Genomic DNA, 27,075 nt, shown 5'->3' on the forward strand with positions numbered 1-27,075 from the left:
CAGCACCACCCTGCTGATTAAAAACACACTTTCGTGCACGGGACTGTTGCAGTAGGGATCATTGTGGAGTGTTGTTTTTGTTTTGGTCTGAAAACCAGCCATATTCCCCCCAATACCATTGCTGGTAGAGGGGTGGTTCTTTTTGTTTATTTATTAAAAACACAGATATTTTGGGGAAACTGTTTGGACATTGCTTTATTCACTACCTCACTCGCACTTATCACACTATTATAAAATTAATTTAGTAAAAATACTGATTGTTAAAGATTACCTTTTCGATAGACAGAGATAGACAGTCAATGGAGATGTTGATCCTGACTTTTCCATACTGACAGACAAGAGGAAGAACATCACATTGCAGTTGTAGACACTGTCTGCACTGTCTGCTTTCTGTACAGTTCCTTGAGACACTGTCTGCACTGTCTGCTTTCTGTACAGTTACTTGAGACACTGCTCTGCTCTTAAAGTAATTGCATATTTCACAATTCTTCCTGGTTTGGTTTCCATTAAGTTTTGACATAAACATGTTAAAATGAATATCTACAGTTGTACTCAGTTTCCCTACCTTACTCAAATGAAACATGTTAGACTTCCTATGTCATTTTACCTGGTGTTTGGTGCATGTTCATCATTTGGAGAAGCCTCTAGTTGGTTAAGAACATGACAGAAGCTGTTAAAGAGGTGGGGACAATTTCACTCTCCAGGGGAAATGATCATGGAAGTGCAACACCATCTAAAGCATGGCTTGAAAACAGAGATTTCTTTAACCTAATGTAGTACCAGATATAAAATACATATGTGCTATAACTATTACTGCACATTTGATCATAATAAATAAACATAATTTATATAGTGCCTTTCATGCTAAAAGCAGCTCAGAGTGCTTTACAAAGAAAGTACATTTAAAATAAACATGTATACTAAAGGAGAGAATTTAAAAAATAAGAATTAGTACAAAAGTGCTAAAAGAAAACATTCATTTTAACCATTAGAGGCAGCAGAAACAAAACACATTAAAAGTACATTCAATTTAAAAAGGCTATAGGGTGTTAACCCTTGTTTTAAAATAACTATTGAGGGTGCATCTCTGACAAAGAATGGCAGTGAGGTCCACAGTCTGGGAGCGTTGTAACAAAAAGCATCCTCTCCTTTCCTTTTGCGCTTTGCCCTCAGAAAACAAAGTAAGTCACTGACAGCTGACCTCAAAGGCTGATATGGAATTGACATAGTCTGGTGCCTGGCCATTAAATGCTTTAAATGTTAGCAATAGAATTTAAAAATCAATCCTATAACGAAATGGAAGTGCACAGGATATAAAGTAAGATTTATGGAATTTATTTCGTAAACTGCAATAACTTTACCTGAGTAAGCATATTTCTAAATGGATAAGAGTGTTATTGACCATCGTTAAGTTGTCCAGCCTAGCTTTACACAGTGGGCTGTAAAGCTTTACAACTTTGTGACACTGACTGGCGTGAAAATCCATAATGAACTTTCTGGACACTGAAATAGATTAGATTAACAATTGATGGGATGGCTGAAGCAAACAGGAGCCAAAAACGCTTTAAATTCTGAAGCTGCGTTGCCGCTTCAAGTATGAAAAATATAATGCACCAAACAAGAGGCCTTTCACTAAGTGCAAATCCCATAATATTACAAGAAGGAGGTGAACAAGAAGGAAAAAATATTAAAGTGAAATGATATTAGCTGCAATAACTAGTGCACACTTATTTTTTAAACAAGGATGATTTATCATTAGATTTTTGTTTGTTATAGTTTAATTTTATTTAAGAACAAAGCAGAAAATCCTGACATGACTAAAATAAAGCAATTATGCAGAGTCATGGTTTAAGAAAAAATCCCTAAGAGAACAAAGTCCCAATAAATGGACTAATAATGCTGTATCTATAATAAGATGACAACACTGAGCAAAACAGTACATGAAATATTACACTTGCATGGTTTATTAACGTCAGTCATTGAATGAATCTTGCACCTTACGCTAACTATGGGCTTAAAATTCAAACTGGAAAATCTAGATTTACAGAGTCATACAATCTCTAAAATATCTCCTTAACATTGTACAATGGCATGACTGTGCATATAATTGAACAGCATTTGTGAGGATGTGATGTAACCGCTTACCAATATTATTCTTGTTTCTTTAAAGTTTTAATGATTGTTAGGCTTCCAAGCTGTCTTGGGAAGACTATTGTTACTGTAAAGATAATTTTTTGTATTTCTTTCTTTCTTTCTTTCTTTCTTTCTTTCTTTCTTTCTTTCTTTCTTTCTTTCTTTCTTTCTTTCTTTCTTTCTTTATTGTCGTTTTTCCTCCCAAAACATTAAACTGCTCCTGTTCGCATACGGTGTAAGCAATCAACATGAAACTTGGCAGGTATCATGCCGTTTAGATTACAGTTCAGATGCAAAAAAATTGCATTTTTTTTAAAAACCTTTCAAAATTATCTTCTTGGGAACCAGTGAAGCGATTGATCTGAAACTTTGCATATGTCATCAGCAACCAAACCCACTTCAAGTTTGCAAAGCAGAAGTTGCCAAAAGGGACACATATAAGAACCCTTATATGCTCTATTCAAAAATTGCCTTGACCATGAGCTTTGACCTCTCCTTAAGGTCAACGGTAAAACTAGATTTTATAACTCCTTACAGTCATGGTTACTATGGTGTTTAAAGCATCGTGAGATAATGAACTAATGCATTATTTTCTATTGAAACAGCTCCATAAAACTGATCTTTTGCTGACACTTGTGCTACAATGCAACAGCTTGCCCAAATTTCCAACAGGTGTTGAGCTTGGAAGCTGTAAAACTACCTGACAGTTCTAGTTATTATTATTATTATTATTTATTATTATTATTATTATTATTATTATTATTATTATACTTGATGAATAATAACTTTCTTATAAACTTCAACATTTTACAGTCTTACTAAAGTTTACCCTTTACCAGTGTTTAAAATAGGATAAAAAGTTTACATTTAAAGCACACTTTGGGCGCACAAACTGTAGGTTGTTTCTGACAGTGAAATATAGTACTTTTATTTTTAAATGCACACTTTTGAAAAACCTTTTTCTTATTTTAAGATCCACCCATTACAGACATCACCAGAGCACTGTTGACTGAAGTGAAACGCTGTGTGCTGTGAAAGTTGTAACAATCCTTTGATGTTAGACGGGCAGCTTGTGTGACTCATTTAGCTGTGCAAGAAGGATATGCTGGGCTGGAAGCTTGTGCGAAGTTTGCTGTTTAAGTTATCTTAAAACAGTTTGAAAATAATACAACTTCCTTGGGAACAAATTATTGTGAATTATTTTAATTAATTAACTGAATTATTATGTTTTTTCTCCCAACACACATTGCGCCATTCTCCATACCAGTTTACAATTCCCCATCAATTATATATCATTGTACAAGTTCCGGGGTTGTGATTAGCTGTATTTTGGATATAAATATTACAACATATTGTTTTGCGCTCAGTGGCTGTTGGTTGTTTACATTCTAATGAATATAATATTTTAGTATTGTGTGAGATAAGCAAACTTTCATTTTATGACAGCATTGTGCTTTATAATAAATTAAGTTTACTTGGAAGTATTGACCTCTTTAGGATCTAAGAAGTATTGCAAATAACAAAAGACAACATTGCTGGAAGTTTATGGTTAACATTAAAAAAAAGAAAACATTCAGTTATTATCACAACCCCGGTTCCCTGAAATAGAAATGTAACCATTACCTCATGGGTATTTCTCCCTAAAGACCCTGTAACCTCAATAGGTATAATAAAGACTGCTTGTCAGAGCCTGTGATGCAGTTGTGCCCACCCCCGAGGGCATAAATAAACTGCACACACAGATCTCATCATCATTTTTCATGGACTCAGGGACCTTGAAGGTTAATGGTTACATTTCTATTTCAGTGTACCAAATGGAACCATTATCTTCATGGGTAGAAATACCAAAGCTGTTGCAAGACAATATTGCAGACCAGGTGAAAAGCTACAAGGCTTGCCCAAGGCCACCTTACCTGTTACCATTAGGAACCACAGTAAGAAGTAGCTGGGGCTAAATAACTGAGGGAGAACTCACCTCTATGTTTATGTTGTAAGGGCCGACCCTGAAGCCGCCCTTAACACTCTTGTTCCAAAACCAGGGTTTTGCGGATCTATGACATTAAGTTGATAGAACAGTGTAAAAGTATGGGGAGTAGACCACACCACTGCATATGTAAGGCGTTAGCCGAGAGCCTTTAACCACCCTAGAAGTGGTATATATCATCGGAACGGCATGGCCCGAAATGGTTTGTATGGCTTATAACACGGCTACCTGTCTTTTGTGGGAAGAAAAATAATTAAGATAATTAAAACACAATTAAGGCAAAACCAGAAACTATTATTGTGTATACATCTGCAGTGTAATATGGTCCCAAATTTAATCTAATCTAATTCATCGTTCCCTTATTAAAATAAATTGCACATGTTAGTTTATTGTGAATTTCGGCATCGAAAGTGCCATCTCACTAGAAACTAGGGGACTGAGCACAAGCTGTGATGACGGGCAGAGTTTCAAATGACACTAAGGAAGTAAAGGGAGCTGCTGCGATGGAGACTGAAGCCAGATCTTGAAGTGAGTTTGTGAACTCTATATGTGAGGCACACATATTCCAGTACGTTTTTATCCTTTTGGATCTCAAAATATGTTTTTGTTAGTTGTCGGAAACCCTTGCATCCAAGTTGTGCCAGATTAAATTGACAATCGAACCAGACCTTAAGCACCAATCCGACCGTGGTGTCAGGGACAGTACCTCAATTTCCCACAGATGTTTAAAATCCAGGCCGGTAATTCAGGGAATGGTGTCTAGCCTTGTCTTTACCTGCTTTCTTCAGGGTTTTCGTGAATGACAGGAATACATTATTCTTGGTTTTAAACTCGCTGTCAGCAGAGCTGTTAAACCTACTGTTAAAATATATATTTATTCCAGCTCAGCGTTATAAAACTGGAGACTGAATACTGGTCCTCAGTTGAACCTCGGTTTAACTTCTTTAATTCCCTTAATGTTGTTGAGATTTGCTGGACTTAAAATGAATGTCCATATTTTTTTAAGTACATTAACCAGCCCATGCTGTAGTTTTTTTTGTTTGTTTGTATTTTTTTCAATCTTTGTTTTCTTCTATTTCATTTAGCTGTTCCTGATCCACTGTTTTGGGTCTACTCTTTCTGGTGCACTTATTTTATTTTATTTCAGAGGAACTGCTGTCTTCACTCAGAAGGCTGGTGTTGTACCAGTTATGTGGAGTTTAATCCCCAAATAGATTAAAGGAAATAGGTGAAATGCCACTTATTTTTGGCAGTGGTTTTGTAACTAATAACAAATAAAATGCTTGTCATGGAATTTAGAATGTAGTGGTGTGTAGTAATCTATTCAGTGTGAAGCGGCTCATTAGTATGCAAGCCTTGGTATACGCACGGTCATGTGATGCTGTTTAACCAATCAGAGGTTGTTATTTTTCAACCACAAAGCTGTATATATATATATATATATATATATATATATATATATATATATATATATATATATATATATGTGTTAATTTTAAAACTTTCACAGCACACAACGTTTCAATTCAGTCGACAGTGCTCTGGGGATGTATGTAATGAGTGGATCTTAAAATAAGAAAAAGTTTTTTTAAAGTGTGTATTTAAAAATAAAAGTGCAGCTCCAGCTCTGTGAATGTATTGTGAACCCTTTGCAGGACACCGGTATTGGGCTGTACTATTTTTCACTGTCAGAAACAACTTACAGTTTGTACGCCCAAAGTGTGCTTTAAATGTAAACTTCTTATTCTATTTTAAACACTGGTAAAGGGTAAACTTTAGTAAGACTGTAAAACATTGAAGTTTATAGGAAAATGATCATTTCACTATGTAAAATTTATTATTATTAATAATAATAATAATAATAATAAATAATAATAATAATAATAATAATATAATAATAATAATAATAATAATAACTAGAACTGCAAGTTGGATATTTTGGCAAGCTGTAGCACTGCAGCACAAGTGTCAGCAACAAATCAGTTTTATGGAGCAGTTTCAATTCAAAATACTGCATTAGTTCATTATCTCACGATACTTTGAACACCATAGTAATCATTAACCTATATACACTCTGTAAGGAGTTATAAGCTAGTTTTACATTTTAACTTAAGGAGAGGTCAAAGGTCACAAGCAAGATCATTTTTAGATAGAGCACATATGGTTTCCTATATGTGTTCCATAGTAACCATGACCCTATCTGCACTTGTTAACCTTTCTGTATCTGACATTAAGTAGTGGTCAAAAGTCACAATCAAAGCAGTTTTTGAATATAGCATGTATATGTTCCTATATGTCTTCCATAGTAACCCTATCTGCACTCTGTAAGGAGATGTAAGCTAGTTTTGCATTTGACCTTAAGGAGAGGCCAAAGGTCACTGTCAGGGCAATTTTTGAGTTGCGGCAACGTGTTGTGGCAAAGTGGTGAGTACAGTACCAGTCAAAAGTTTGAGCACTTACCTGCTTGAAACCAGGTTTATCATGATTATCTACGCTTTTAACTGTATAAACTTGTCTATAAACACTTAGTATTTCATTATATGATATGTGTACTTTTATAAGCTGATATTATAAATGAATTGCATTCAAAAATTTAATTTTTAAATGAAAATGTAAATCTTGTCAATTTCAATGAAATGGTCACCCAAAGCAAGGGGATTTCAGTCTGAAGCCCGTCAGTTAAAAGTCTGAAATGTGTATAACATGGTGTTAGAACACTGGCCTAAGTATAAAAGTGTCTTTGTCAGATGTTCTTTGAGTTAATTAGCATGTTACCTAATTAACCTTTTGTCACCAATTATTGTTAACAGGTGAGGGTCCATGATTACTACAAATATAGGCACAAGTTTGTCATTCCTGAATGTAAGGGAGAAGAAAATGACAAAATATGCTCAGTTAAGCAAAGAAAAAAGACAGTCTTTAATTACCTTAAGAAATGAAGGTCAATCTTTAAGACAAATCAGAAGAACTTTGCAAATGTCTGTAACCGCTGTGGCCAAGACCATCAAATGATTTGAAGAAACTGGCTCTCATGAGGACCGAACAAGGTCAGGTAGGCCAAGGATGACCTCAGAATCAGAGAACAAGGAAGAGACTTGCCTGGGCCAAAAAACACAGAAACTGGACATTTGAGGAGTGGAAGTCGGTCTTGAGGACCGACGAGTCAAAATTTGAAATATTTGGGTCCAACCGCTGAGTATTTGTAAGATGCAGAGATGGTGAGCGCACAAGTTCTGCATGTGTGGTTCCCACTGTCAAGCATGGAGGAGGCAGTGTCATGGTCTGGGGTTGCTTTGCTGGTGACAGAGTTGGTGATCTTTACCAAGTCCATGACAAGCTCAACCAGCATGGCTATCATAACATACTTCAGAGGCATGCCATTCCATCAGGCTAGTAGGGCAGTCCTTAATTCTTCAGCAAAATAATGACCTGAAACACACCTTAAAGTTGTGCAAGAACTATCTGGCGAAGAAGGAAAGTGAAGGACAACTCAATCTAATGACCTGGCCTGCCCAGTCTCCAGACCTCAATCCCATAGAACTTGTATGGGACGAACTGGACAGAAGTCAAAGCAAAGCTACCCACAAGTGCCCTACATCTCTGGGAATTGCTGCAGAAGAGCTGGGAAGACATGTCGGGTGATTTCCTGCTGAAACTTGTTAACCGAATGCCTTGTGTTTGTGAAGCTGTTATTAAGGCAAAGGGTGGCTATTTTGAGGAATCCAGATTTAGAGACAATTTTCAATTTTCTTGAACATTGCTTTGATACTCCTTATGTTTTGTTTTGTATATTGTAACATGTGTTTTCATTTTCAAGTATTTACAGAAACGTGTACAACGTAAAACATTGTCAATTATGAAAAAAACCTAGTTTCCAGCAAGTGTACTCAAACTTTTGACTGGTACTGTATGTGCAGGTGAGTTTAATCACACAAACAATGATTTACAGGTGCAAGGGTGTTTATTAATGATTATAATGTCCAGACCCTTATGGCAAACACCTGGAAATAACAATAATGATGAAAGTGGTACAGCGGCGTGTATCACTTCTGTTTTGTTAACTCCCACGGGTTCGACACGCAACCAAAAAGCCCAATCTTTTCTCACCCACACAAAACACAAAAACACAGACACAGTTCCTACAGTGTGTGAATTAAGTAATTGTGGTGTAAAGACAGTTCCTTAGTGAAAAGTAAGTGTTGATGTCCGGGTTTGATGCTGGCCTACGGCTGCAGCTCCAGATCATGCGAGTAATCTTGAAACAGACAATACAAACAAACAGTGTTACACACAGACTTATTTTCCAGAAAATGGGTCAGGCCACCATCTTTTATTTGCATCTGAACTGTAATCTACACGGGATGATACCTGCCAATTTTTAATGTTGATTGTTGGGGAACAAGAGCAGTTTAACATTTTGAGAGTAAAAAAGATAATAATAATAAATAAATAAAATAATCTTTACAATAACAATAGGCTTCCCAAGCCAGCTTGGAAGCCTAACAATCATTAAAACTTTGACTGGAAGCAGTCTATCATGCAAATAGACCATTTTTGCAGCAGAGCTGCTACGACCTGAGACACCACAGTGGTGTCCTCTGGGTCTATGACTGATGTTGCATTCGTGTCCCAAAAGGGAGGGGGACTGCATGTTTGAACTGCAGAGTAGCTGGCCTGAACGGTAGTAAGCAAAAATGTGGCAGAGCTCTATGAGCGCAGTACTTTTATGCCCTCAGGGACGGGACATGACTGCGTCACAGGCTCTGTGAGCAGCTTTGATATATCGTATTTAGGTTTCGGGTCTTTAGGAGGTAAACACCCATACAGTAATGCAGTAGGTGTTTTGGGCACATGCAATTGCAAGGGGCCTGTTGTCGTGCCTCAGCTACTATAAAAAAAAAAAAAAAAAATATTCCCCTCAAGTCTGCACCAGAATGAATGACTTATTAGCCATTTTACTGTTCTTTTTATCTATATGCCACAAGCCGTTAACAGAAAAAACACAATCATTAAAGTTGTGCACAAATGTATATCAGTATGTGTGAGTAATTATATAACCCCCAATTAAGCTAAAAACATTTTAACAGGAACTGATTTCGACACACTACAAACAAAGTTTGCTTGCATGTGCCCTCAGTGCTGCACACTTGAGGTGGATACATGTATAGGTGTAGGGCTGCGTGTTTGGATGAACCTGGGAAAGTGTTAAAATAGATGCTCGACTACATCTACAACTTGGGAAATTTGCTGGACCTGTATCCTAACCTCAGTATTCCCTTGTGTCTGTTTTTGACTGTTCCTGTCAGTTGCATCAGGAGAGAGAAGCTTTGCTTGCCTGAAATTAATTAAAAAAGACTTACTTTCTACAATGTTGCAGGAACGTTTGACTGCACTAGTGCAGATATCGATCGTGTACCAGATTTTCCAATTATTAAGATATAATTGCACACTTTGCCGTTTCGTAAGCACTGAAGGTTAATTTCTAACTGTCTGTGAGTGTGTTTTTTTGCGATTGACATAGTAATAGTGTCATTGTTGCTCTGTTTGAAAGTCATGGTATCATAATGTAACAGGGACAGGGTAATGAAACCAAACAGTATAGGGGTGTGCACAGCTACAGCAGGGGAACTATGCTCAGGCTAACCCACCACCATGCTGTGCAGTAATCAGAATACCCCGGGTCTATAAAAAGAGAGCACTAAAATTGAATGTCTTCCAAGTTTGCCCTAGTTTAACAGCACAGGTTATTTTATTAGGAAGGCACAATGCAAAAACCACAAGGAAAGTAGAGGACAAGCAAAATGGGGTTCAATGTTTTTATTTATAAAGTAAAATATGCTTTTCTCATTGACAAAAATAAAATATATCAAATGGATCTTTTTTTCCAGGGCTTCATAAAAACAAAGGCATATTAGTTATCAGCTATACAAATTATAAATTACAGAAAGAGCACCTAAGCAGAACAAAATAATCCAGAGTTATTTGCCTTGGTGAATTGGAAAAGTGGTTGAAGACTCAGTCAACAAAATGTATTCAAATCAAAATAAATTGGAGCTCCAACTAAACAAAACAAAACCTAGCAAGTCCTCAATGTCACCTCCAATGGATTTCAGATACCAAGCATCGGGTACATATTCCATGGACTAAATAATCCCATTCTCACAGCTATCAAAGAAAGGACATGGATTTTCATTTTACAGGCTAAATAATCACATAGGAGCCATTCTAGAGCTCCCCCTACCCCTCTCACTATAGGCAGAGCCGGTGCCAGGCTAAGAATGTAGCAGGAGTGGCAACACATGAGCTACAATTGCTATATGTGGATACACACCATTAGCAGTATACGCTACAGTTTAAAAACCTCTCACACAAAGTAGCAGCTTCTCAAAAAACCCTACCCGCCACTCCTACTTCCCAGCCTGGCATCCATGCTCACACGAAATGCTTGTTATCCTGAACGTCCTCCCAGCTCTCTCATTCTTCTTCTTAATCAAGCTTTATAAAGTATTCAGCTACAAAAAATTGGACTAATTAATCAATTACAATGTGATTTTCTTACAGACATTCACGCAAGCTTTAAAAAAAAACATCAATATAAAATAATCAAAGTGCAATAGAAAAAAAGTAATAATAATAATAATAATAATAATAATAATAATAATAATAATAATAATAATAATAAATAATAAATTATATTGCGCCTTTCATTGCACAAATCACAAAGCGCTTAACAACGGAGGAAGAAAAAAAAATTAAAATAGAGAAATCCATGTAAAACAATAAGCACAATTACGAAAAAAACAATTAATAAAAATATGTCTCGAGTCCAGATTTAAAAGCCTCAATAGACTCACAGGCCTTCAAGTGTCCAGGCAGATTGTTCTAAAGGCAGGGGGCCATCAAGCAAAAAGCCCCGTCACCCAAAATACACAGCCTTGTCTTCGGCACAAGTAGATTAGAGTCATTAGCAGACCACAGGTTCCACTGTGGCAAATAGAAGTTAAGCATGTCCCTGACATACGATGGGCCAAGGCCATGCAAAGCCATAAATGTCACCGTCAAGATGCCAGGATTGGCAATAAATGCTCATGCTTCCTGGATCTTGATAAAAGCCGTGCAGCACTATTTTGCACAAACTGCAACCGATCAATTGATTTTAAAGAAACATCAACAAGCAAAGCATTACAACAGTTCAACCTTGATGTAATAAAGGCATGAATTAGTTTCTCCACATCAGGAAAAGTCAAGGTTGACCTAAAGTGGGCAATATTCCATAAGTGAAAAATTGACACGTTGCACATATTCTTAACGTGAGCCTCATTCCCAATAATAACCAACCCTAAATTGCCAGCTTTCCTGACCTGATGTGAAGAACCCAATAACATGACATCTGTTTTGCTACAGTTTAACTTCAAGAAATGTTGCTACATCCATGTTTTTATATCAGTCAGACAGTTATTGAGTACAGAAACATCTGGTTTAGTCTGAAAACAGATTTGTGTATCATCAGCATAGCAATGAAATTGAATGCCATACTGCCTGATTATCTGACTTGGTGGGAGCATGTTAACATTAAATAGAAGAGGTCCCAGGACAGAACCCTGAGGAACACCAGATGTAACAAAGGTAATGTCAGACTTTAACCTGCCTAAGGTGACACACTGCTTTCTGTTCGACAGGCCACACTTAGATCCAACAAAACAAGAACTGATGGGGAGCCTGAGACTGCAGCCATCAACAAATCATTTACTACCTTAACTAGGGCAGTTTCTGTGCTGTGTGCAGATCTAAAACCGGATTGGAAAGGTTCATGAAGCTGACTTAACACTAAATGGGACTGAAGCTGAGGCACTACCACCAGTTCCAAAATTTTGGCCAGAAAAGGTAGATTTGAGATTGGCCTGTAATTACATAAAGCTTCAGGGTCAAGATTTGTTTTCTTCAATAATGGAGTAACAGCGGCCAGTTTGAGAGGTGAAGGAACAACACCAGATCTCAATGATTCATTTATTAAACTAGTTACAAAGGAGCATAAGGATGGAAAACATAATTTGAGTAAAGAGGTGGGAATAGGATCTGAAGAACTACTAGTGGAATTCATTTTGGCAAACTAGCTGAGATAGACCTGTCGAGGTAACCTCTACAAAGCCAGTTAAAACTGTCCCAGTGTAGGCAGGAGAATCAACAGATACGGTAGTGCGGACATGAATGCTGGCTTTAGCATAGGATTAATAGTAGAGAATAACAGCCTAGTATTACCACTACCTCCTTCAATAAGGCCAGAGTAATGCAAAGACATAGCTAATTTCAAGGCAGTACCGTAAGGTAATTGATGCTGCTTGTAGGACTGTAAATGAGCAGTTAGACCTTCTTCTTCCACAGACGTTCAAGTCTACACCCTGGTGCTTTCATTCTATGTAAATCCTCAGTGAACCACGGGGAAGAACAGGAGAAAGACACATAGACAGGTTTTTTCTGGTGCAAAATAGTCCAAAGTGTCACTTAAAGAATGGTTGTACAACTCTACCATATCATCCAATGAAACATTATAAATACAAAATAAAGTGCAAAGAAAGCTTAACCCTGTTACAATAGTGCAGTATTACTGGTATTAACGTGTAATAGGTTCCCCTGAATCAAGCTTTGCATGGAGCCACTGTGGGACAAATGCCACCACTGCAGTCATGGTTACATTTCAGATTTGACAGGTTCTGTAATAATGTTTTTTTTTTGTATGGTTTGTTATTAATTAAATAATATACAGCATATAAATCCAGGACACTCATCCTTTAGATAAACCAATTATATATATATATATATATATATATATATCCCTGCAGGCCCCAGCCCAACTATTCCATATAATAATATAATCATGACTAGAAATCTAAAACCCTTTCTAAACAAACCCTAAACAGTCATTAGAAGATAAAGTGTATATACAAAATAGAAATAATTATATTTAGTGTAGAAGGAATGTGGAATAAATAAAGCAAAGCCATGATGCATGATGTTATGCAGATGTAGATTCTTTGAGGTAAGCAATCAGGTCTTGTCTCTCAGACTTCTTCTTGATACCAGTGAATAGCATCTTTGTTCCTGGAATTTACTTCTTTGGATTCTCCAGGTATTCCATCAGTGTATCCTCACACCAGGTGATGCCTGTGAAATACAAGCAAAACACTAGATAAGCAAAAGTGGTTCTGGCACCTTTTATGCAGAGTGGGCACACAAATAGTCCTTGTCATTATACCTAAATAGTGCCTGGAATAGTGTAAAAGATCCCTGAACAAACCAAGGAAATGGGAAACACCACTTACTCGATTTCACTAAACAAACCCTTCCTACTGAAGAAACTTAAAAAAAAATGGATTGTGAGTAAGCATATTCAAGAAAATGCACAGAGTCCTTTTCTTCAATCAGTTGTTAGGTTTATTGAAATATGCAGGGAGTCTGGTCCCAGGTACAGGACAAACAGAATACTCATCATTACAATGTTTGCATGACATTAAATACCCTTCTGTATAGATGGTCCACCTCCCCTTTCTCTGACACTTAACCAATAGCAAAGGTACTTTAATTTAGTGTGTGTGTGTGTGTGTGTCTGTGTGTGTAGTCTAGTGTGACAACCTCTGAACTCAGTGCATTCTTCACACTCCTGGAGACAAAAGGTCCATAAATCTGCCTTTTGTTATCTTCTTGAGACCCCTTTGATCCCAGTGGCATTATCTCTTTCGATCTCTCTGAAGTCTTTAGAGCCTGTGCTAATTGTAGTCCACAGCATTGTTATCTTGTTAGCTTGCAGTCAATGTTGGGCAAGAAGCTTGTAGATGCAACGTCTCTATCAATGGTTAGCAGTACATGCAATTTGAACCAAACAGTCTGCTATCTGCAATATTAGTCTCCTTTCAGAAAAGAACACCAGTATAGCTCTGCAAGTCCACATGCGTAGCAAACTGCTAATAAATTCTCGATCCATGTTTTCCAACACCTACCATCGCAAAACTGCTAAACTTGAATAGAAGGGCAGGGCTCTAAATTCAGTAATGAGAGATTCACTTGTTCTATCGTGTTTTGAAAATGATGAAAACTTTTCATGTCCATTTCACCATTGTTCTGTTAGAATGTACATAACAACTGTTAGTTTCTAACTCTGTGTCTTTACAATTACATATTGTAATCAGTTAAAGATCATTCTTCTCCAACCTGTCATCATGCTGACAAATTCACAACCTTTACCTGTTTCAGGTACTCAAGGGAGAAAAGATAATCAGCAGGTTTATTGTGGTAAATATGGCTAAACCAACAGAATGAATTCAGAGTATAATTAAAGGCTAGCATTGCTTAGCAGGTTGATTCATTGCAGTTTTATTGAGAGTTTAATTAGACACAGCTCATAAGTTACGTTGGGTGGAGTCAGACCAGAGCCAGGAAATAATAAACAAAAAGAGAGGTGGAGTTTGGCCAAGTTGAGTGAATGATCTTGCTCAGCATTTAATGAATGAACAGACACAGAAAATAAACGGTGGTAACAAACAGAAACACAGACACGGCACATTCGCCAAAATAAACAGACAAACAAAAACGGACTAAACAAAACACAGTGAGCAGATATTTTACGATGATTCTTTTTATTCTTATTCTTATTATTCTCTTTACCTCCATCTCCTATCCCGTTCTCCACTCACCGAACACCCAACCCCGAGTGGGTGAAAACATGCTGCTTTTATGCAGCTGCACCGAGACTCGACTGCTAATCAATCATTCAATTGGAGTCTCAGTACAACTGCATGTGAATTAATCAAGTGCAATTCCCTGTGCTCACATATTATTACTTTTTACTTGCACGTGAAGTGCTGTGCAATCCTCGTGCCTAAATACAAATATACATTTTAAACACTCGTGTTACACAGACCTGTTTATATCCCGTGTACCAATGACTATACACCAACATTAACACACAACACGCAACATATAACACAAAATATACACAGGGGCGGGCACTTTGTCACAGTTACCCTTAAGCTTTACATGTTCCCTGTTAACTGTATAAGAAGTGAAGTGTTATTAAAGAAGTCACATTGCAATACAGAGCCAAAATAATAATTCCTGCCATGTTTGCTCAGTATAACTTGTATAACTGAACTCTTTTTGCAGATATCACATCTCAACATAGCCGATGCTTTATTCTAACTTGGCTGTTTTTTAAATGTGAAATGCTTTTGGCAAGAAGGCTTCCCTCATTTGTCAGTAACATCTGAATCATAGATGGGTGTTGGGAGCTAGCCTGGCAAACTGTTACATGTCATGTGCAATGTACTCATATACAGCAATGCCTCAGTTCCATGGGCCAGTCTATTCTTGTGGCAAGAATAGTCAATACACTTGGTCTGTCTTTTCAAGCTGCCATGTACTGTACATACAACACCAGCATAAACCTTTACAATGGAGCAATCAGGCATTCATTTCACAGGTAAGCTGCAACACCATTACCTTTGTTTTTGTTTGCCTCTGTGTAGGAGAAGCCTTCAGCCTGGCCAACAAACAAACCATGTAGGTTGGGGCCAGTCTTGTGTGTTCCCTCCATTTTCCACTGTGTGTCACTGGGAACACTTCTGAACAAATACCTTTTTGCCCTTTGCAACGTCGCCCAAGTTTAGATTGAAAAAAAAGATTTAACATTCGATTAAATCGCTCATCATAACAAAAAGTTGCAAATTAATGAAAACAAACACACATGTCATTTTAACAGAAAGAAGACAAGTGGTTGGTCTTTAAAATGACTCTGCTACCAACATCCTGAGCTTCTGTAGAAGCTAAATAATAATACAAAATCTCCACTAAAATATATAGGATTTTATGATAAAGACATATCTAACACAGTACAATTCTGAAAAACAGTAACTGTAACAATCGTATAACCCCTGGGGCACTCTTGAAGAAGAAGCCACATGATTTACTGAAACTGAATGTTTGGAATGGAGTCAAGTCTCTTTACCCATTTTCTTCTGTATTCTACACCCCTGATACACACCTTAGTGTTTCACAATAACACACCTGCCTTCTTTCGAAAAACACACTCTTAGTTATTTTAGGATTATAGAATTGTCAGTTTTTCAAAGTGCAGTAGCATTAAAGAATAATATCCCACATGTTGCTCAAAACGGTTTTGTTTCTGTTTTTGTGTTCTTTTTCCTACATATACATAAAAATACACAAAACAACAAAAAACAAACAAACAGACATTAACTTAAGGAATTTAAATGACATATGTTTTCAGATAACTATTTTATTGTAGCCTGAGACACAGGCCACATTTAATTTACAGCAACATAAAACTAAATCTCCACAGAGAGCTACTCAGAGAATAAACACATCATACATTTGCTTCTGTTTTTACCAAAACACCATATAATTTAAACAAGGTATTGGTTACCAAGACCAGCCACACAGGCCAATGTCGCATTCTGCCACACAGAGTTTAAAATATACTTTATAGGAACCCTAGCTAACAAACGTTTAGTTTCTGTCATTTACAATATTATTAGTCTTACCTTAGTAGGGTTGCAAAATGAAGAGACTCAGCAACACAACTGCTTTGGCAATATTCAACTACTCAACCATGCTGATCTAGCAAAATGAAATTCCCAGCTATAAAGAAACTTGGCAGCACAGAAACCTCGTCTTTAAGAACTGTATAAGTTACATAAAAAGAGAACTCTGAAACGTCAAATACGATTGGATAATGTTGCTATGAATCTTACATGCGCTTCTCTGAACTCTGTCACTATTTCTGCTTTTCATCTCTCTGCTGGGTATGAGGCAGTTAAGTAATGCCTAAAGGAGTGTCACATATTTAAATAAAACAGTTACCACTTGCCAAATAATAAAAAAAGTCACAGAATTCCCCACAGCACAACCAATGAAACAGATCTGATAGGCTAGATAAGATTGCACAGAGCTAAACATGTTTTGTTATTGTCATGGATAGGCCTATGCTACACATTTGTGTAGGAGGGGGATGTGCATTTATTTCTTGAAGAGTTTATTTAAGTTACATTTGACAGTTTTCACTTGTGCGCACAGTTTAGAAAAAAAAAAAAAAATCAGTAACGCTATTACTTTTTTAAAATGTTTCATTTGGCACTTTGTTTATTGTGAAGAAACTACAATGGCAGGGATAAAAAAAAATTAAAAAAGCAGTCTACTTTTGTACTGTTTCTGCTTGAAAAGTACACATGAAAAAGTGTATAATTTTAAGTTTTAATAGCCTCTGCTTTATAATTAATTCAGCAGAGCAAAATAAAACCTTCACAACTTATTCTGGAATACTACAGTTTTACGTATCATTTTAGGATAAACAGCATTGGAAATCGCTTTAATTTCACTGGATTTAGATGGGAATTGTGCAGCATGTGATTGGAACATGAAAGTGAAAGTCGATTTTGTATTGATTTAATTGAAATACTTTATCTTAGGTATTGTATTAAGTTATATGATTGATTAATTGATTACGTTTAACCTGGTCCTCAGAGCTTTTTTAGTTTTATTTTGCAAAACACCAGATTTTGTCTCCAGTTTATTATAGAAAGGCTTGGGAAGTTGAAAGGGGTTTGCTGTGTGTTTTAAAATGAGAAACAGTTTGGCTTTATTATAGAAATACATAAAAAACTTAAGTGCATATGTCTATACTTTACTTTTCATAGGATAAACTAAGTATTTTTAGGAAAAAAATAGCAATGTGGCCACCTGTAAGTGTTCAGGCACAGGAAACTGGCAGAAGAAACCGAGCTTAAAAAAAAAACAGTTTGGCAACAGTAAGAAATGCAAGATGTTGTTTGAATACTGTCAGAAAAATATCTGGAAAAATATACTTGCTTTGTATTTTTATTATTAACTGGCGATCAGATATTGTATCATTGTAAGTAATTATTTCTGACATGTATTAGTTGATTGGTGCCAGTGTAGTATTGCAAAGTTCTTACTGTATGTAAAGTATGATTCGATAGTCAGCTTTTCATTACCATTTAAACAACAGACTGACTTACCCAGTACAATTGCAAAATAAATAAATAAATAAATACATGCTGAAGTTGCAGTATGTCATAAAGGCATAATGTATTTTTAGCATTTACTACTTATATACTATCAAAACACGTATCCTAGCCAAAAGCCTTATTTGTCCACATCCAGGAATGTCATGAAAATAAAAACTGCACATTATTTAAAAGAAAATGAAAGGATTCTGGCTATTGAGCAAAGTGGCAATAAACCCACAGTAAACATTATTATAATTATTATCATTACCCACAGACAATGTGAAAATGCCAGAACAACAACAACAACAACAACAACAACAATAATAATAATAATAATAATAATAATAATAATAATAATAATAATAATAATATAATAATAATATACTTTACAATATAGTCAAGAAAATAGTATAATTTAATCTAAATACATTAAATAGTGTGGAAAAAGACTTACAAGTCATTATTTAATAATGCGATTTGTATTACGTTTTGAGTCTTTCTTTTATGAAGCAGACCTTGGCCACTTTTTAAATAAACAAACAAATAAGTAAACAAAGACCCTAATTATTATATAACTTGTGCATGGCTTAATAGACCATCAGCTGTATGTTTTGGATGAACCACTGAAAGCCCAGAAGCTCGTCCCGGCAAGTATATGACTTGAGTGACTCAGACACAGACCATGTTTACAATTACAAGGTCTTCATTTTAAAGCCAAAATTGTTATCTCTGTGTGTTGTGCTATCACACTGTTCGTCACGTTCTAACTATATTGATTCACTCAACACATAGCTTAGAACACGAAATTGTTCATTATTTTACACACATGTAGTGCTGTACTCTGCCCCATGTCTCAATAGACTCCTTTACATAAGGCACCCAGCACCCTCTAGTGCATATTAATAGTATTGCAATTTCTACTATCCTTACATCTCACCCTTAAGAAAACAATCTGGTTGTTTTATTTAGCCTAATTGTCCCAACCAGTATTAACGACAGTATCTTACTCAACTTATTATATTTCTTTTTTCTTTTTATTTTCAATTCAAAGCAAGGGTAGACTGCCTTGTTTTGCAGAGTATTAGACAAGGTCTGATTAAACTCTGGTTTCCTCAGCTGCATTCTCTCTTGTTGGAATATCATTTGCTTGTGGTTTCTCTTCTTTAATTATTTGCGTTTTGTCCTGAAGAAGAGCTGGTTCTGGAATTTCAGGCTCGGCTTTGATGTGTCTCCTATTCCGTATTTATTCTCCTTTCTCTGTCTCTACAACGTGAAGAATGTTTCTCCTTAACTATCGATGGGCTTTTCCACCCCTTTTCTTCAGCCAGTTTGATGCACACCAGATCACCTGGTTGTAGTTCTGGTAACGGCAGGGTTGAATGTCATGACAGACTTCCTTTTCCTTCTTGTCTGCTTCAGCCACCTTCTTTAGATGTGGCCGTCTTGTACCTTAGTTTCTTGGCAATGATGGAACTGTAGTTCTCGACTGTTGTCCCATTAGTAGTTGTGCTGGACTTACACCAGTTGCTTTTACTGCTCTATAGCTCAGAAGTGCCAGGAAAGGATCTTCCTGTATCAGAAGTTTCTTGGCCATCTGTACTGCCCTCTCAGCCTCTCCATTGCTTGTGGAAAATGCAGGCTGGTTTAAATAGATATTGGTCTTGTTAAAATGCATTACCCTGAATTTTAACTTTTGACGTTTTTTTGGTCCCAGAATGCATATAAATGACCCAATCTTAATTAATTGTTGGTAATTTACTTTAGACATTTTAAATAATGAATTGTGGGAAAATGGGGGAAAAACCTTTCTTTAGTCCTATCTTAATTAGAGGTTTGTATGACTGGAGATCTCATTTTAAAAGGTGTCAATATAACTTTTTAAATTGATATCATAAGAGATGTGTATTTTAAGTGCAGGCTTTAAAGGAATGGGGCCATACGATATCAGCAACTCTTTTGTTAGTTTGCTTTTGCCGATCGCTTACAACTATGCAATAGCTAGTTGATAAATGCTTTTCTGGGACAGAAATGAGATTGAAACCATGATTAATGAAGGCTCAAGCCATTTATTTCAGTACAATAATTAATCAAATAAAATCATAAAGTGAGGGAGTCGAAAATGAAATAAAATGATTGCAGTTAGTATTTGTTTCCTTTTGTCATTTCCCACTCTATCTTTCTACCTCCCCCCCCCCTTTTATTATTCAGTCTAGCAGCTGCGGTCTCCCTTGTCTACATATCTCAAAAACATATGCCCATTAGACTTCCCTGATGAAAAATGACACTTCCTCTTACGCCATTAGAGCCAGGGTCAGCTGCACATATTAACATTGCTTATATTTGCATGGTAACATTGCTATATACAGTGAAGAGGTATACTGCAAACACTAGTGTATCTCCAAACGTTATTATTTAGCTATAGCCAACATAGCATATCCGATGTTGACTCCTTGGTATACAGTGCACACAGTCAGCATACATATACACATCATTTAATTAGTATATATTCCATTCATTTAAATGAAGGAACACATTCACATTTGAAAATAATGTAATATTTTATATTGTTTTAATGCAATGTGAAGGGTCTGTAGCCACAACTAATGTTTCTGAAATGCATATATTTAAAGCAAGCATACTTCAGTAGCTTATTCAATACTTTCTTGATTGCACTGCTATACCGCTATCAGTGTATATATTGAAAAAAAAAAAAAAAAAAAAAAACTGAATTTACATAATCTGGCACCTGTATTAAACATACTTTGAAATACAAACATACCACATTTTGACAACATGAAATACAAACATACCACATTTTGACAACATGAAATACAAACATACCACTTTTCGACACCTTACCATTTACTGACCTTACACAGTTCACATTTTAGCATGCATACCACATTCTGATAATGTACCACTTTCTGTCCCTACACCCGGACAGGCTGAAATAGTTTGTTTACAGACTCTCATCACCAATGCATTTAACAGACAGGTATTGTGTGGTTTTTCAATGGATCTGTGATAACAAGCCATTAGCGTAATTACAACTGAGACATGTATTAGTAGTAATAATGATAAACTGAACCACGAGGAGCCAGCTATCAGGTCTCGTCGACGCGAGGTAGGGGGTAGGAGTCCTCCTTCTTCCGGACCATGACGATGGGTGCAGCCCAGGGGCTGTTTGATGGCTCGATGAGGTCCGCTTCTCACATCTCCCTCCGGACCTTCTTTCCTCCTTTTTGCCGGGCCAGTGGTACATGTCGGACTGTAGCTTGACTGGTGCTGTGTCCCTGGTATTGTCTCATGCTGCACCAGTTGGCTCAGGCTCCCTCTGGACTGACGTTGAAGCCAAGCTGGTGTAGGCCAAAAGTGGCCTGGTAGCTTTTTCACTCACCAATAGAGTCTACTTATCAGTTTGCAGACAGGCCAATCATGGAGGAGCTACTTCAAGGTTCTGAAACATTCCATACTATATGTAGGAAATAATGTTATATATTAATTACCATGAAGAGATTCTGTAGTCAGGAAGCTTAACTGTAATTATTTGTCCCGATGATGGATTATAATCATATCTGGGATGTGGATGGAAGGATGATAATAACCAAACTAATTTTGAGTCCCTTTATTCAATTGAGACAGTAAAACAAGACTATAATGATATGTTTATTGGAAATAATACTTACTGTATTAATTCTATGTATACTCATTTAAATGCTGACAGATATTGTGGTTAGACCCTGATCCAGATATGCAGGCACAGCTTGTTAATATAGATAAGCATGGCCTTGATAAGAAAAAGTTTGCATCAAGATGAAGCTTACATGGAACTTGATGTATAGTTGTTGCATGAAATGCATTAACTGCTGTAGCTTGTAAGTACTATGTAAGGAACAGAAAAAGGGGGAATGCAATTGAAAATGTATTGATGTATTGGGTAAAATTCACGGACAGTTGAAATTGGTTTCATTTGCTCTTGGAGATGCTCTGCACCTCCTGCTTGGCACTGGACTCCCCTGACCTCAGCACCACGTTACTGGATCCTCAGCTAATGCACTATCCTTGCACTATTGCACTGCTAGTATGTAATTGTAGCTATAAACTCTTGTAATCCTAACTTGTTGCATCATAGATCATATTGTATTTTAGTAGAATTATTTGTACTTACTGTAAACTATACCGTATTTAAAAATTAATCATGCATTGTAACCCAGTACTCTTCTGTAACACCTGTAAGTCACCTTGAATAATAATACTACTACTACTACTACTACTACTACTACTACTACTATACTAATAATAATAATAATAATAATAATAATATAATAATAATAATAATAATAATAATAATATAAGATAATAACTAATAAGACTGGGTGGTCCAGGTAGACATGATTTCATACCACTGACATACTGATCTGTACATATAGTTCACAAGAATACCACTGACATACTGATCTGTACATATAGTTCACAAGAATACCACTGACATACTGATCTGTACATATAGTTCACAAGAATACCACTGACATACTGATCTGTACATATAGTTCACAAGAATACCACTGACATACTGATCTGTACATATACTTCACAAGAATACCACTGACATACTGATCTGTACATATAGTTCACAAGAATACCACTGACATACTGATCTGTACATATACTTCACAAGAATACCACTGACATACTGATCTGTACATATACTTCACAAGAATACCACTGACATACTGATCTGTACATATACTTCACAAGAATACCACTGACATACTGATCTGTACATATAGTTCCCAAGAAGACCACTGACATACTGATCTGTACATATAGTTCACAAGAATACCACTGACATACTGATCTGTACATATACTTCACAAGAATACCACTGACATACTGATCTGTACATATAGTTCACAAGAATACCACTGACATACTGATCTGTACATATAGTTCACAAGAATACCACTGACATACTGATCTGTACATATACTTCACAAGAATACCACTGACATACTGATCTGTACATATAGTTCACAAGAATACCACTGACATACTGATCTGTACATATACTTCACAAGAATACCACTGACATACTGATCTGTACATATAGTTCACAAGAATACCACTGACATACTGATCTGTACATATAGTTCACAAGAATACCACTGACATACTGATCTGTACATATAGTTCACAAGAATACCACTGACATACTGATCTGTACATATAGTTCACAAGAATACCACTGACATACTGATCTGTACATATAGTTCACAAGAATACCACTGACATACTGATCTGTACATATAGTTCACAAGAATACCACTGACATACTGATCTGTACATATACTTCACAAGAATACCACTGACATACTGATCTGTACATATAGTTCACAAGAATACCACTGACATACTGATCTGTACATATAGTTCACAAGAATACCACTGACATACTGATCTGTACATATACTTCACAAGAATACCACTGACATACTGATCTGTACATATAGTTCACAAGAATACCACTGACATACTGATCTGTACATATACTTCACAAGAATACCACTGACATACTGATCTGTACATATAGTTCACAAGAATACCACTGACATACTGATCTGTACATATAGTTCACAAGAATACCACTGACATACTGATCTGTACATATAGTTCACAAGAATACCACTGACATACTGATCTGTACATATACTTCACAAGAATACCACTGACATACTGATCTGTACATATAGTTCACAAGAATACCACTGACATACTGATCTGTACATATACTTCACAAGAATACCACTGACATACTGATCTGTACATATAGTTCACAAGAATACCACTGACATACTGATCTGTACATATAGTTCACAAGAATACCACTGACATACTGATCTGTACATATAGTTCACAAGAATACCACTGACATACTGATCTGTACATATAGTTCACAAGAATACCACTGACATACTGATCTGTACATATAGTTCACAAGAATACCACTGACATACTGATCTGTACATATAGTTCACAAGAATACCACTGACATACTGATCTGTACATATACTTCACAAGAATACCACTGACATACTGATCTGTACATATAGTTCACAAGAATACCACTGACATACTGATCTGTACATATAGTTCACAAGAATACCACTGACATACTGATCTGTACATATAGTTCACAAGAATACCACTGACATACTGATCTGTACATATACTTCACAAGAATACCACTGACATACTGATCTGTACATATAGTTCACAAGAATACCACTGACATACTGATCTGTACATATACTTCACAAGAATACCACTGACATACTGATCTGTACATATAGTTCACAAGAATACCACTGACATACTGATCTGTACATATACTTCACAAGAATACCACTGACATACTGATCTGTACATATACTTCACAAGAATACCACTGACATACTGATCTGTACATATAGTTCACAAGAATACCACTGACATACTGATCTGTACATATAGTTCACAAGAATACCACTGACATACTGATCTGTACATATAGTTCACAAGAATACCACTGACATACTGATCTGTACATATAGTTCACAAGAATACCACTGACATACTGATCTGTACATATAGTTCACAAGAATACCACTGACATACTGATCTGTACATATAGTTCACAAGAATACCACTGACATACTGATCTGTACATATAGTTCACAAGAATACCACTGACATACTGATCTGTACATATAGTTCACAAGAATACCACTGACATACTGATCTGTACATATACCTCACAAGAATACCACTGACATACTGATCTGTACATATAGTTCACAAGAATACCACTGACATACTGATCTGTACATATAGTTCACAAGAATACCACTGACATACTGATCTGTACATATAGTTCACAAGAATACCACTGACATACTGATCTGTACATATAGTTCACAAGAATACCACTGACATACTGATCTGTACATATAGTTCACAAGAATACCACTGACATACTGATCTGTACATATACTTCACAAGAATACCACTGACATACTGATCTGTACATATACTTCACAAGAATACCACTGACATACTGATCTGTACATATAGTTCACAAGAATACCACTGACATACTGATCTGTACATATACTTCACAAGAATACCACTGACATACTGATCTGTACATATAGTTCACAAGAATACCACTGACATACTGATCTGTACATATAGTTCACAAGAATACCACTGACATACTGATCTGTACATATAGTTCACAAGAATACCACTGACATACTGATCTGTACATATAGTTCACAAGAATACCACTGACATACTGATCTGTACATATACTTCACAAGAATACCACTGACATACTGATCTGTACATATAGTTCACAAGAATACCACTGACATACTGATCTGTACATATACTGATTCACAAGAATACCACTGACATACTGATCTGTACATATAGTTCACAAGAATACCACTGACATACTGATCTGTACATATACTTCACAAGAATACCACTGACATACTGATCTGTACATATAGTTCACAAGAATACCACTGACATACTGATCTGTACATATAGTTCACAAGAATACCACTGACATACTGATCTGTACATATAGTTCACAAGAATACCACTGACATACTGATCTGTACATATACTTCACAAGAATACCACTGACATACTGATCTGTACATATAGTTCACAAGAATACCACTGACATACTGATCTGTACATATACTTCACAAGAATACCACTGACATACTGATCTGTACATATAGTTCACAAGAATACCACTGACATACTGATCTGTACATATACTTCACAAGAATACCACTGACATACTGATCTGTACATATAGTTCACAAGAATACCACTGACATACTGATCTGTACATATACTTCACAAGAATACCACTGACATACTGATCTGTACATATACTTCACAAGAATACCACTGACATACTGATCTGTACATATACTTCACAAGAATACCACTGACATACTGATCTGTACATATACTTCACAAGAATACCACTGACATACTGATCTGTACATATAGTTCACAAGAATACCACTGACATACTGATCTGTACATATACTTCACAAGAATACCACTGACATACTGATCTGTACATATACTTCACAAGAATACCACTGACTGACATACTGATCTGTACATATAGTTCACAAGAATACCACAAGAATGACATACTGATCTGTACATATAGTTCACAAGAATACCATTGACATACTGATCTGTACATATACTTCACAAGAATACCACTGACATACTGATCTGTACATATAGTTCACAAGAATACCACTGACAGACTGACCTGTACATATTGTTCACAAGAATACCACTGACATACTGATCTGTACATATAGTTCACAAGAATACCACTGACAGACTGACCTGTACATATAGTTCACAAGAATACCACTGACATACTGATCCGTACATGTACTTCACAAGAATACCACTGACATATGTATTTTATGGACTACAAGTCTACGCCAATTAACATTTTAAAACTAGTGTTTAGTACCCTCTTGTGGTAATATTGTAATCAACAGTGTCTTTGTCATTCAGTAAGGTTGTATGGAAACTTGAAAAATTCCTCACTTCCTTAATTTAATTCACTATATAAACACAAGAGATGTCATTGCATCAGTAACACATCAGTTCCTTTGACAACCAGCTGATGAAGTGCTTTGACAGCTGAGCTAGACGATATGTCTAAATTTTTTCAGTGTGAGATCTTAATAAGGTTGTAATAAATTCCCATTCAGCATCGATGTTATGATACTATTACTGCTACAACTACTACAGAGTGGGCACACATTTGTGGTGCTCCCCCATTTAGTACCAAAAAAACACCCAAAACAGGTCTTTAAACCAAAA

At 36.2% G+C, this 27,075-nt stretch overlaps 1 long non-coding RNA gene across 1 annotated transcript; it reads right to left on the minus strand.

Moving 5' to 3' along the window:
• Positions 1–10,820: 10,820 nt before the first annotated feature.
• On the minus strand, positions 10,821–16,942 carry LOC121313619. The gene is made up of 3 exons (XR_005950016.1): positions 16,672–16,942; positions 15,611–15,753; positions 10,821–13,279 (listed from the first exon to the last, which is right to left on the minus strand). It is a non-coding gene; the product is annotated as an uncharacterized LOC121313619 (long non-coding RNA).
• Positions 16,943–27,075: the final 10,133 nt, after the last annotated feature.

Source organism: Polyodon spathula, chromosome 3, assembly GCF_017654505.1.
Source record: "Polyodon spathula isolate WHYD16114869_AA chromosome 3, ASM1765450v1, whole genome shotgun sequence".
Classification (NCBI taxonomy): domain Eukaryota; kingdom Metazoa; phylum Chordata; class Actinopteri; order Acipenseriformes; family Polyodontidae; genus Polyodon; species Polyodon spathula.